The 10,774-nt window shown below is 41.1% G+C and overlaps 1 pseudogene; it reads left to right on the forward strand.

Annotated features, from left to right (window-relative positions):
• Nucleotides 1-1,152: 1,152 nt before the first annotated feature.
• Nucleotides 1,153-10,557, forward strand: LOC143850367 (uncharacterized; annotated as a pseudogene).
• The last annotated feature ends 217 nt before the right edge of the window (nucleotides 10,558-10,774 follow it).

Genomic DNA, 10,774 nt, shown 5'->3' on the forward strand with positions numbered 1-10,774 from the left:
TATATGTATATATGCCTTTTTATTGATTATGTATATTAGGGTTCTCCTCTTAGTTAGAGTTCCTTATTCATTTCAATTGGTTATATCCATTTTCTGTTCGGATCTAGATCTAGTCAGTGGCTTTGCTTGCCATTTCCTTGGCTGGGTTTTGTCCTTTGATCTGTTGATTATAGGATTTGACCCGTGGTCATACTTGTTCTCACCTTTGGTCAGTCCTTTATTTGGTCACCTTTCTCTGGTAACCATATTTTGAGCTTGTCTTACCACCATTATTCATATACATTTGGTTGAGTTGTGGGAATCCTTTCTAGTCGTTATGCTGCCGAATTTTTTGCAGAATATTTTGAGCATGACGGCTATCCTTTAGAGTTAGTTAAACCATGCGTTTACCTTACTTCGACCTTCTTGTATAGCTGTTATGCTGCCGGATTTTACCTGGAATATTTTGAGCATGGTTGCTATTCTCCAAAGTCAGGGATAAACCATGAGTTTGTTGTATTGTGGTCCTTTTGTTTATTCCTATTTATCCATTTGTGGATTGTCATCAGATTATTGACTTTAGTCATAATCTTTTTTTTTTAAAAAAATCTTTTGTACATATAATTAATTCATATTTTCCATCATGGATTTTCCTTTCTTATATCATGATCATTGATGGATTAGCTAAATCTTGCCTATCTGTCGCGAGTGCATAATTATTGTTGAGGTCCAAACTCATTTAGAATTAGGGGTGTTTATCATTCTTAACTTTTTCATACCTCAAAAGAGAGCAGCCATATCTCAAAAAGACTTAAAGGGATAAATTGAAGATTCCTTAAGATCCTGTTGGTGTAGGTCATATTATCAATGCCTACCTTCCTTTGACCTTCATAGATTGACCTTCCTGTTTTGTAATTCAAACATGGTTAGGACTGTTTTTGTCTCTATTTGTACAAGATATTTTATTTCCGTTATCATCCATTTAACCTAGTGTTTTAACCTCCATTTCAGGATTCTAAAGAGTGCAAATCACTGTTCCTAAAAAGATAATCTAAGCCAAACCTGCTTGGTCTAGACCATCTTTGGTATCTAGACTTAGTTAATCCTCCCATTACATCGAGAATACCTTTACTCTCTTTGTCTGAGTTGTCTGAATTACCAGAGGTTCACCCAATGGCTGACCCGGTTGATCCTATGATAGCCATTCAGGAGATGCTGAGAAATCTCACTCGCGACATGGCGAGCATGAAGGAAGAGATGACCCACTTAAAAGTTCAAAGTACTGACAAGGCCCCCGATTCTAGAGGGCCAATCCCCCAATTTCCTCAAGTTGCGTCTCTAGATTCGAACAGACCAACCATTTCGCCATTTGAAGTCAATTTAGAAGATGAGCAATATGCTGAAGAATATGGTGTACCTGTGGTCAGTAAAGAGAAAGAGATGTATGACAAGTTAGAGAAGGAGATGTACGATAAGTTCAGAAGGTTGGCTCAAGATGTAGAGAATATGAAAGTTCAGGGGCCAAAGAAGTTTGATATTTCTGAGTTTATGATACCTCCTGAGGCTATTCTGCCACCCAAATTCAAAACCCCTGACTATGATAAATATGATGGGACTGGGTGTCCTCGGGGTCATGTAGGATGGTTCATAAGACTTTCCCAACAACATGGACTCAACCCCGAGCAGATGGCACAACTATTCCCTGTGTCCCTTGTGGGAATCGCAAAACAGTGGTTCTTGCGCCTGAAACCAGAAGAAGTCAGAACTATGGAGGCCATAGCAAACAAACTTGTCGAGCAATTTTCGATGGAGGACGGAATAGAGGTTACGAAGAGGGATTTGAAGCAGTTGAAACAAGGGCCGCAGGAGACCTTTACCTCTTTTATCCGGCGATGGAAAAGAATGTTAGCGCAATTGAGTCAGACACTCTCAGAGGCAGATCAAATCAAGCTGGTAGTAAAGAGCCTATCCTCCGAATATTTTCATTTCATGTCACCTCAGCACTACATAAGTTTTGATCATCTGATAAAGACGGGAACTCAAACTGAAGATGCTTTGGTAAAAGGCCTGAGGTCCAAGACTTTATCTGATATCACAGAAGGGAAAAGACCTATGGTCGAGCCAAAGGAGGTACATAATGTCAATTCTGTTAGGACTCCAGTCAAAACAGTATTGGAAGTGGAAGAGACAGCAGAAAAGAAAACAAGAAAATTTACTCCGCTTCCTTGCTCGTTATCCTACATTCTCAAGAGATTGATCAAGGACAATAAGATCGAATTGCCTGAGCAAAGGGTCCTACCTAATCCTCTGCCTAAGAATTGGAGAAAGGATTTATTTTGTGCATATCATCGTGGTTTGGGCCATACGACTGATAAATGTTATACTCTGAAGCATAAAGTGCAAGATATGATCGATGGAGACAAGCTCACTATTGAAGAGCCTTTCGATGCTCATGCCGTCTCGCCACCAGCTTCGATAAATGTCATTTCTACTGAAGGACCAATCTTAGATCCTGCATCTCTCATTCACCCTATTTCTGAGATGCCACTTGTCCCATCAAGCACCCGATCTGTAGAAGAATCTGTTGAGAAGACTACACTTGTCAGAATGGAAAGCTGGATGGTCAAGCTCTTTGGTCAGATGGCTATGCTAACTGAGGAGGTGAGGGAGATGAAAATTCAGATGCAGCACTTGTCCATTAAATGTGACTCTGCTCCAAAGCAACTTGTTGATATGGGTACTATGACAGAAGAGGCCTCTGTTCAGAGTTTAATCCTTGATAGATATGTTGATTTGCATAATGGGAAAAAGCCTTACATTGCTCCGAAGGAAGTTAGAAGTGTTAGACCTTCTCGTCAACCTCTTAAACAGGCTTTCATTGCTCCGAGGGAGGTTAAGAATGTTGGACCTTCTCACCAACCTTTAAAGAAGCCAGTGATAGAGGAAGAAAAGATGGGTCAGAAACGAGAAAGAGAATTCACTCAAATGCCTTGTTCTCTTATAGTCATCATGAAGAAATGGGTCAGTGAAGGTTGTTTGAGGCTTCCAGATATTAAACCTGTGCCTGTACCATTCCCCAACAATTGGAGGATGGATCAATACTGTGAGTATCATAGAGGCCCGGGTCACCTGACGGAGAATTGTTTAGCTTTGAAACATGCAATCCAGAGCCGGATAGAGAAAGACTCTTCTGCTCTCGCTGAAATCTATGCTTTTGTGAACCAGGCACTTGAACGAACCATTCAACCTCCCAGAGATCCCGTCCCTTATGTCACTTCGGAGCCGGGGAATAAGTTGAAGGGAAAAGAAAAAATGTCAGAGTTTGAATATCTTGCGAATGTTCAGGCAGAGAAGGTGGTGTCACCGGCAAGTTTTCAAAGGCAATTTGGGCCAAGTCAACAGGACTTCAGAGGACCACCCTTTCCAAGGTTTCTGAACCAGGGTCGAACTCCTTAGCCAGCATTAACATGGAGGAAGGCGTGCTACTTGTGAACTTCAGTGCCAAGTCCTCGCCTCTGTTTAATTGTTATGTTTCAAGAGTCATATGTCAAGTATCTTGTTTCAAGATTTGCATTTTGTCAAGTTTTTGAAAGTTGGTGAGTCGTGTAGTGTCAATGTCAAAGAAAAAAAAAAGAAGAGAAAAAAAAAAGAATTGTCATGTTTGTCAGTCTTTCTTATATAGAGTCAGTGTTTTGTTTTTTATCAGAACCGATGAAGAGCTCATAGAGGCATGTCTGTGAGTCATCTATGTACTTCAAAGTTTTCAATTCAATATAGCATTTGGTTCTGTATCTTCAATGTTTTGATTCACTCTTGGATTTAATGTTTAAAACAACTAAAGACGCCCCCTTCTCGGATGAGAATGCAGACAAAATTCACCTCGAGATCTGAAAGATGGTCAAACGAGAGGAAGAGCGTCGAGCGTAGCCACTTGAAGAAGAAATCGAAGCCATTGATAGTGGTATCGAAATTCGAAACTCGAGAAAGATGGAGTGGCAAACTTTATCTCCCGAGGAACGCAAAGAATTGATAAACCTGTTTAGAGGGGTTTGAGGTAGTCTTGCTTGATCCTATAAGGATAAACCAGGGGAATGACCTGTCGTTGCTCAAAGCAAGACTTCATTGGCTTTAGACATCCAGTTGAAAAGTGAAGATTTTAAAGAGTGAAACATCAGACATCCTATGGAGCTGATGAAATATTGAGAGGAGACTTTCTGGCAAGGAAGTTGTATGATAAATTCGAGCCTTAAGAAAAAAAGAAAAAAAAAAGGGGGGAAGAAAAAAGAGAGATAAGGAGTTGTGGAACCTTGAGCATAAAATTAAGATCTTCGAGATGAGAGTGGAGCGCAGTGGTTGAAGTTTTGCCTGACATGTCTTCAGACTCCTAGAAAAAAAATTTTAAGTCTTTGAATCTTAAGCAAAAGAGCTTGTACGCCAAGTATACCAGGAGGCCATCCTTGATAGTCTGAGCTTTTATAGCCAAAATCCTAATGTTTTAAAAATCTTTTTGTAAACCCTTTGGGCCTAAAGTAAAATGAAACCATTTCTTTTCAAACACATTATAAACCCGGGGCATTTATGCACCCGAACTACGTCGGACCTGATCCCCAACTCTTCAGGGGTACGTAGGCAACTTGATTAATTCAAGTTCGGTCAAACCTTGGGATAAAATCCCTTTCAAAATTTTGAAGCTAAATGCTAAACCATTCTTTGAAAAACCCCAAAGCGAACTACGCGGATCTGATCCTCCATTTTTGGGGTACGTAGGTAGTCTGGCTAGACCAGATTCGGTCCAAATCATTTGAACTTTAAATATCCCACCCTTTTGATCCCAAGCCTTCCTAGAAAGTCCTTCTAGTGCAAGCGAAAGTTGAGACAAGTGGTCTTTTAGACTGAAAACTTGTAAAGCAAAAGTTGTGACTTCTTTTGAAGAGAGAAATCAAGGAGACGGAAAAGCAACCACTACATAGGGCAGGATCCCGGAATCCGAGTAGTATCGATAAGATTTACTTTGATACCTTTCTAAACTAGGGACATTAAAACCGAGCAACCCAAAGGGGTAATAACCATGACGGAAATCCCGATGGAGGAAACTAGAGCCTCTTGACATGGTTTTCAAGAGTACTCTAAGAGTGGCTAGCCTTACCATAATAAAATAACACATTTTATCTAAGGGTGAATCAAAAGTGAGTCAAGTCCCTTGAGTAATTTGAGTCTTCTTTGATTGAGTCATTGGAAGTCTTTTTCTTATTTTTATCATTTTTTCTCTCAATGTCCGAAGTGTTTGGCACTGGAAGAGCGAGAGTATACTTTTTTAAATGTGGAGAAAATTCAGAGTAGATCCTGGTTTAGAAATTAAGGAAAGGGCAAGAGACATTTTGTTCAAACTTGCCAGAGACATCAAAGCCTCAAGTAGTGAGCAATGAAAGAAAAAATTCTCAGACTCATCCATTGTGGATATCCTTTTACCCATATACCAGAGAAAGAACCCATGCAAGCTTAAACTTTTTTACCTATCCTGGTTTTGTTCTCCTATGAATCCTGTCATGAAAGTAATCATACTAGGGGCATCTTTTATGACTTGCGTCATAAAAGATATCAAATACAAGATAATTTAGATAAATATTTTCGGCAAATATAAGCAAAAGAAGCTTGAACGCTCTCTTGAATCAAATTCATCAATTGAACTCATTCTTTGAAAGAGTCAATGTTCCAGAAAATCTAGTACCCAACGGAGTCTAGAATTCCTACTTTTGCAGTTTTCAAATCTTAGCAGAATGCTTTTCCTCTCTTTAAAAGAGTCAATATCCAAAATTCCATCAAGTTTTTCGAGTCTGGTCTTCAGCAATGATCATGCACTCCCATTTATTCTCGGCAGGAGATAGCTATGCTATCAATGAACTCGATATAAGATCGATAAACCCATCAATCATTTTTGCAAGCCCTTTGGGCCCAAAAAAAAAAAATCTTTTTTCTTTGTTAAACCCAAACAAGGGGCATTTTTTCCAGAAAAAAAATGAAATCTTTTGATGTTTGGTGAGGTGCCAAGTAGTGGCCTGTTTATTTTTTGTTTGGAGAGATGCCAAGTAGTGGCCTGTTTTTTTTTTTGTTTGGTGAAAAGTAGTTTCGCCTTGATTTGAAGTTCGGGCGAGAAGTAGTTTCCCCGTTATTTGGAAGATCGGGCGAGAAGTAGTTTCCCCGTGGATTTGAAGATTGGGCGAGAAGTAGTTTCCCCGTTGTTTAGAAGATCGGGCGAGAAGTAGTTTCCCCGTGGATTTGAAAATCGGGCGAGAAGTAGTTTCCCCGTGGATTTGAAGTTCGGGCGAGAAGTAGTTTCCCCGTTATTTGGAAGATCGGGCGAGAAGTAGTTTCCCCGTGGATTTGAAAATCGGGCGAGAAGTAGTTTCCCCGTTGTTTGGAAAATCGGGCGAGAAGTAGTTTCCCCGTTGTTTGGAAGATCGGGCGAGAAGTAATTTCCCCGTGGATTTGAAGATTGGGCGAGAAGTAGTTTCCCCGTTGTTTGGAAGATCGGGCGAGAAGTGGTTTCCCCGTGGATTTGAAAATCGGGCGAGAAGTAGTTTCCCCGTGGATTTGAAAATCGGGCGAGAAGTAGTTTCCCCGTGGATTTGAAGTTCGGGCGAGAAGTAGTTTCCCCGTTGTTTGGAAGATCGGGCGAGAAGTAGTTTCCCCGTGGATTTGAAAATCGGGCGAGAAGTAGTTTCCCCGTGGATTTGAAAATCGGGCGAGAAGTAGTTTCCCCGTGGATTTGAAGTTCGGGCGAGAAGTAGTTTCCCCGTGGATTTGAAAATCGGGCGAGAAGTAGTTTCCCCGTTGTTTGGAAGATCAGGCGAGAAGTAGTTTCCCCGTGGATTTGAAGATCGGGCGAGAAGTAGTTTCCCCGTTGTTTGGAAGATCGAGCGAGAAGTAGTTTCCCCTTTGATTGGAAGGTTTTGAAGAGAAAAGTAGTTTCTCGATTATTTGAAGTTTTTTAGAAGAGAAAAGTAGTTTCTCAATTATTTGAGGTTTTTGAAGAGAAAAGTAGTTTCTCGAAAATAGAGTTTTGAGGAGAAAAGTAGTTTCTCAATTATTTGAAGTTTTTAGAGAAAAGTAGTTTCTCAATTATTTGAAGTTTTTGGAAGAGAAAAGTAGTTTCTCATGAATAGAGTTGTTGGAGAAAAGTAGTTTCTCAGAGATAGAGATTTTAGAGAAAAGTAGTTACTCGTGTTTGTGATGTTTGTCGGAAAAGTAGTTTCCTTTTGGTTTTGATTGTTTGAGAGAAAAGTAGTTTCTTTTGATTTAGAATGCTTGTTTGAAAGCAGATTCCTCATTGTTTTGAATGCTTGAGGTGGAAAGTAGTTTCACTGATATGATATGTTTTTGTCAAGTTAAGAGTTTCAAGAGAGGCCATCTCATTGAGATATACCAATTGCAGAGTTAAGGGTCAGAGAGAAACTATCTCCTTATTGCTTGCAGTTTTAGAGTTTTGTTAAGAGTCTTTTTGCCATTTTACCTTTGTAAAATCAAAACCCAAAAAAAATATTTGCTTTGCTTTGTTTTCGGGTCGATCAAAATGTGTTGTCTGTTCAGCTTTGCCATTCGCGTGTTGTACACGCTCTGCCAAAGAGGGGCATCTGTAGACACCCCATTTTGACCGTGCCCTGCACCTCCTTGTTCTGTGCTTAACCCCTTCAAATCAGTGTATTAAAACCCCAAATTGCACCTGGGCTGGCTTAGGGTCCCACCAAGGTCCCTGTGAAATTCCGTCAAGATCTGAGCTGATTCGCCTAGTGGGCAAGCCTCGATAGTGTTGCGGTGCAAGTTTAGAAGGGCGGAGGTGAAATATGTCATTTCCCGTACAAGAGGGCATTCTTGGAAATTTCTATTGCTTCCTCTACAAGCAATGAGTGAGGGCCTTTAGATTAGATTAGAGGGTTAGGATCATGTAGAGAGAGGGGAATCTTTGCCCCATTTTTTTTTTACTTGGACGCCCCCCCTGTAGGTCATAATTCGTTAAAATTTACATAGAGGAGGGCTGTCCAAGGGAGAAGAGGGGGGTCAAATTCATCATCTTTTTTTTAATAAAAACCCATCAAACTAGGGTTTGCAAAAGGGGAGAGCCTCATTTTTCGTTCGAAGCAAGAGAGAGAGAGAGAGAGAGAGAGAGAGAGAGAGAGAGAGAGAGAGAGAGAGGGAGGGAGGGAGATCATCTTCTCCGGCCATAATTGCCGGAGACCGGGACTTGGCAACCCCAGCACCTCTCCAAGCATCATCACCTTTCCCATTCGACCTAAAACCACTACCACCACCATCTCAAACCCTCTTCTCCACCGATCCCTAACCCCAACCAGATCCGACCATCATCCCTAATAAACCCGGCCATTTCTCCGGCCGATCATCTCCCACCACCATCAGCCACCTTCTCCCATCACCCTCAGCCACCCCCATTTCTCTTCCCGACTACCATTAAAAGCCACTTCAAAATCCCCATTTTCGTGAGAAACAACAGAGAGGAGAGAAGACACAGAGCAGAGAAGAGGAAGACGAAGGAGAAAACCCATCTTCTCCACCCATCATCTCCGGCCTGCCAACCCATCTTCTCCGATCATTCTTCATCCCTCCATCCCAGCCATTCACCTCTCCAACCCCAATTTCTTTCATCATTTTCTTCGATCTCCGAAACCCACCTCCATTAAAAACCCATCCCAGCCATCGTCCTCACTCACCCATGCAAATTCGACCCTAGCTAGCCTCCACCTTCATCTCCATTTCTCAGCCACTGTTGCAACCCTCCTCTCCGGTGACATTCGCCGGAATCCGGCAAACCTCTGCAATTTCCGATCAATTCCTTGCCTTCTTCGTTCATCTTTCTCCTTTACCATCATTTTCACCTCACCTCCTCCTTTGCAAATCTCAATTTCCATTTTCGTTTGAAAATTCTGAGAGAAAATACAGAGAAAGAACGAGAGGTAGAGAGAGGGTTAGAGAGTCTGCAAAAGCAGAGTAAAAAATAGAGGGATCGAAAGAGATTAAAAGAGAGATTCGGAGGAGGGAATGTTCAGTTCTAATGATATCTGAATTTTTAAGAGCCTCCATTAAATTAGATCTTGGATCTTGTTTAAGTATACATTTTCTGGCGAGATCACACCAATTTCGAACTAGTGCCGATGATTACAACTGGCTGATAAAGAAAGGTTTGAGCAGATAGAGAGAGTGAAAGAGAGAAGGTTCTGAGAAAGGAAAGTTGCAGAGAGGGTAAGAGCCATCCATCTCAGGCCGATATCCATCTCTGCATTTCAGGTAATTCGTTATCTTTCTTTTGATTCATGTTTAATGGTTAGTTCATACTGGTTTGGATATAATATGTTTGCATTCTGTTTGATTATAACCTTTGTTGATAGTCTAAATCATTTGGTTCATCAAAAGTAGCATGGCTTAATAGCAGAAAATCAAGGAAGTGGGCCTGACCTTAGATTCTAGCTCTTAAGGTGTGGTTTCAGGTTAATATTAAGGTCTCATTTCAGAGACTAATATCAGTATAATCAAGCCTTAAGAGATATTTAAACTTTGCTTATTTTCTTTGCTTTCATTGGTCCTTGATCGAATTTTGAGTGTTAAGATGGCTTAGTTAACTTCAGATCAAATATAAGCATGTCTCAATTGTGTGATTATGTTTGCATATAGAATCAAGGATGGCATCTTCTTTAGCTTTGTTTATGTACCAATGAAACTGGATTTTGCATTTGGTCGTATTGTTCACAATGGTGTTCAGTAGTTGGAAGGTCAAATTATAGTATGGGTTGAATCGGGTTAGGTGCAATTCGCAAGATAGTGTAACACCAATGCAATCCTCCTTTTCTGGTTATTGGCAAGCAAGGCCGCTTATTTGTTCGTAATATGAGCTTAAATGGGGTGAACCTTTCAAGATTGAGAATGAACAAGAGGCCCGCTGGACAGTGTGCATGTTTGGTTGATGCTGTTGGTAACCGTACCATGCGACCATGTCCTTCAAATGACGTTAAGATTGAGGTGGATGAGTTAACCAGAGGGGATTTTAAGGGTTCCAAGTGGTGGGCGTTGAGATATGGTTTTTACAGTTTAGAGCTGATTCATATGGTGATTAGGATGGCCAAGCAGGAGGGGTATTTGTGTCTTTGATTTTAGCTAGTTCTGAGATGGTTCGAGACTTCAGATCCCCCTTTTAGATTTATTGGGGGGTGGGAATATTGATCTCTGTTTTGCCAATGAGGATGAAGCAAGGACGCTGCTAAGGGGTGAACCAAACACTTATCCCGAGGACGGTTTAGTATTCTTGGCCAAACATTGCCGATGGACTGTGTTGGCGCTGGGTCCTACAGGATGCATTGCAAAGCATGGAAAACAGATTGTCCGAGTTCCAGTCATCACTGAAGCAGATCTGACTGATGCAACTGGGGCATGTGATCTCTTTGCAAGTGGGTTCTTGTAGTGGGGGGGTACGTGATTCGTTCTCTTGGCGGGAAGGTGAAACCAAAGAATTGGCTATGGATGTATAAGCAGATGCAGATCAAGGGCCTCTTTATTCCTGATGTCCCCCGATAAAATCTAAATCCCATATTCTTAGCTTTGATGATGTTTCTGGAGAAATAGCGTTGCATTTTGGAGCATTTTGAACGGGTGTTACTAGTAGGATCTAGTGAGAGAGATGGGTTTAGTATATGGGGTATGGTGGTATGAATCTTTTACATAGAGTGCCATTGATTGTGTGCATCACTCGATTAATTGCTCAAATGGGTCTTCATTTGATTCATCATGCAAT

The sequence above is a fragment of the Tasmannia lanceolata genome, unplaced genomic scaffold, assembly GCF_043159265.1.
Source record: "Tasmannia lanceolata isolate RefF3 unplaced genomic scaffold, GAP_Taslan_0.1 ptg000018l, whole genome shotgun sequence".
In the NCBI taxonomy this organism is placed as follows: domain Eukaryota; kingdom Viridiplantae; phylum Streptophyta; class Magnoliopsida; order Canellales; family Winteraceae; genus Tasmannia; species Tasmannia lanceolata.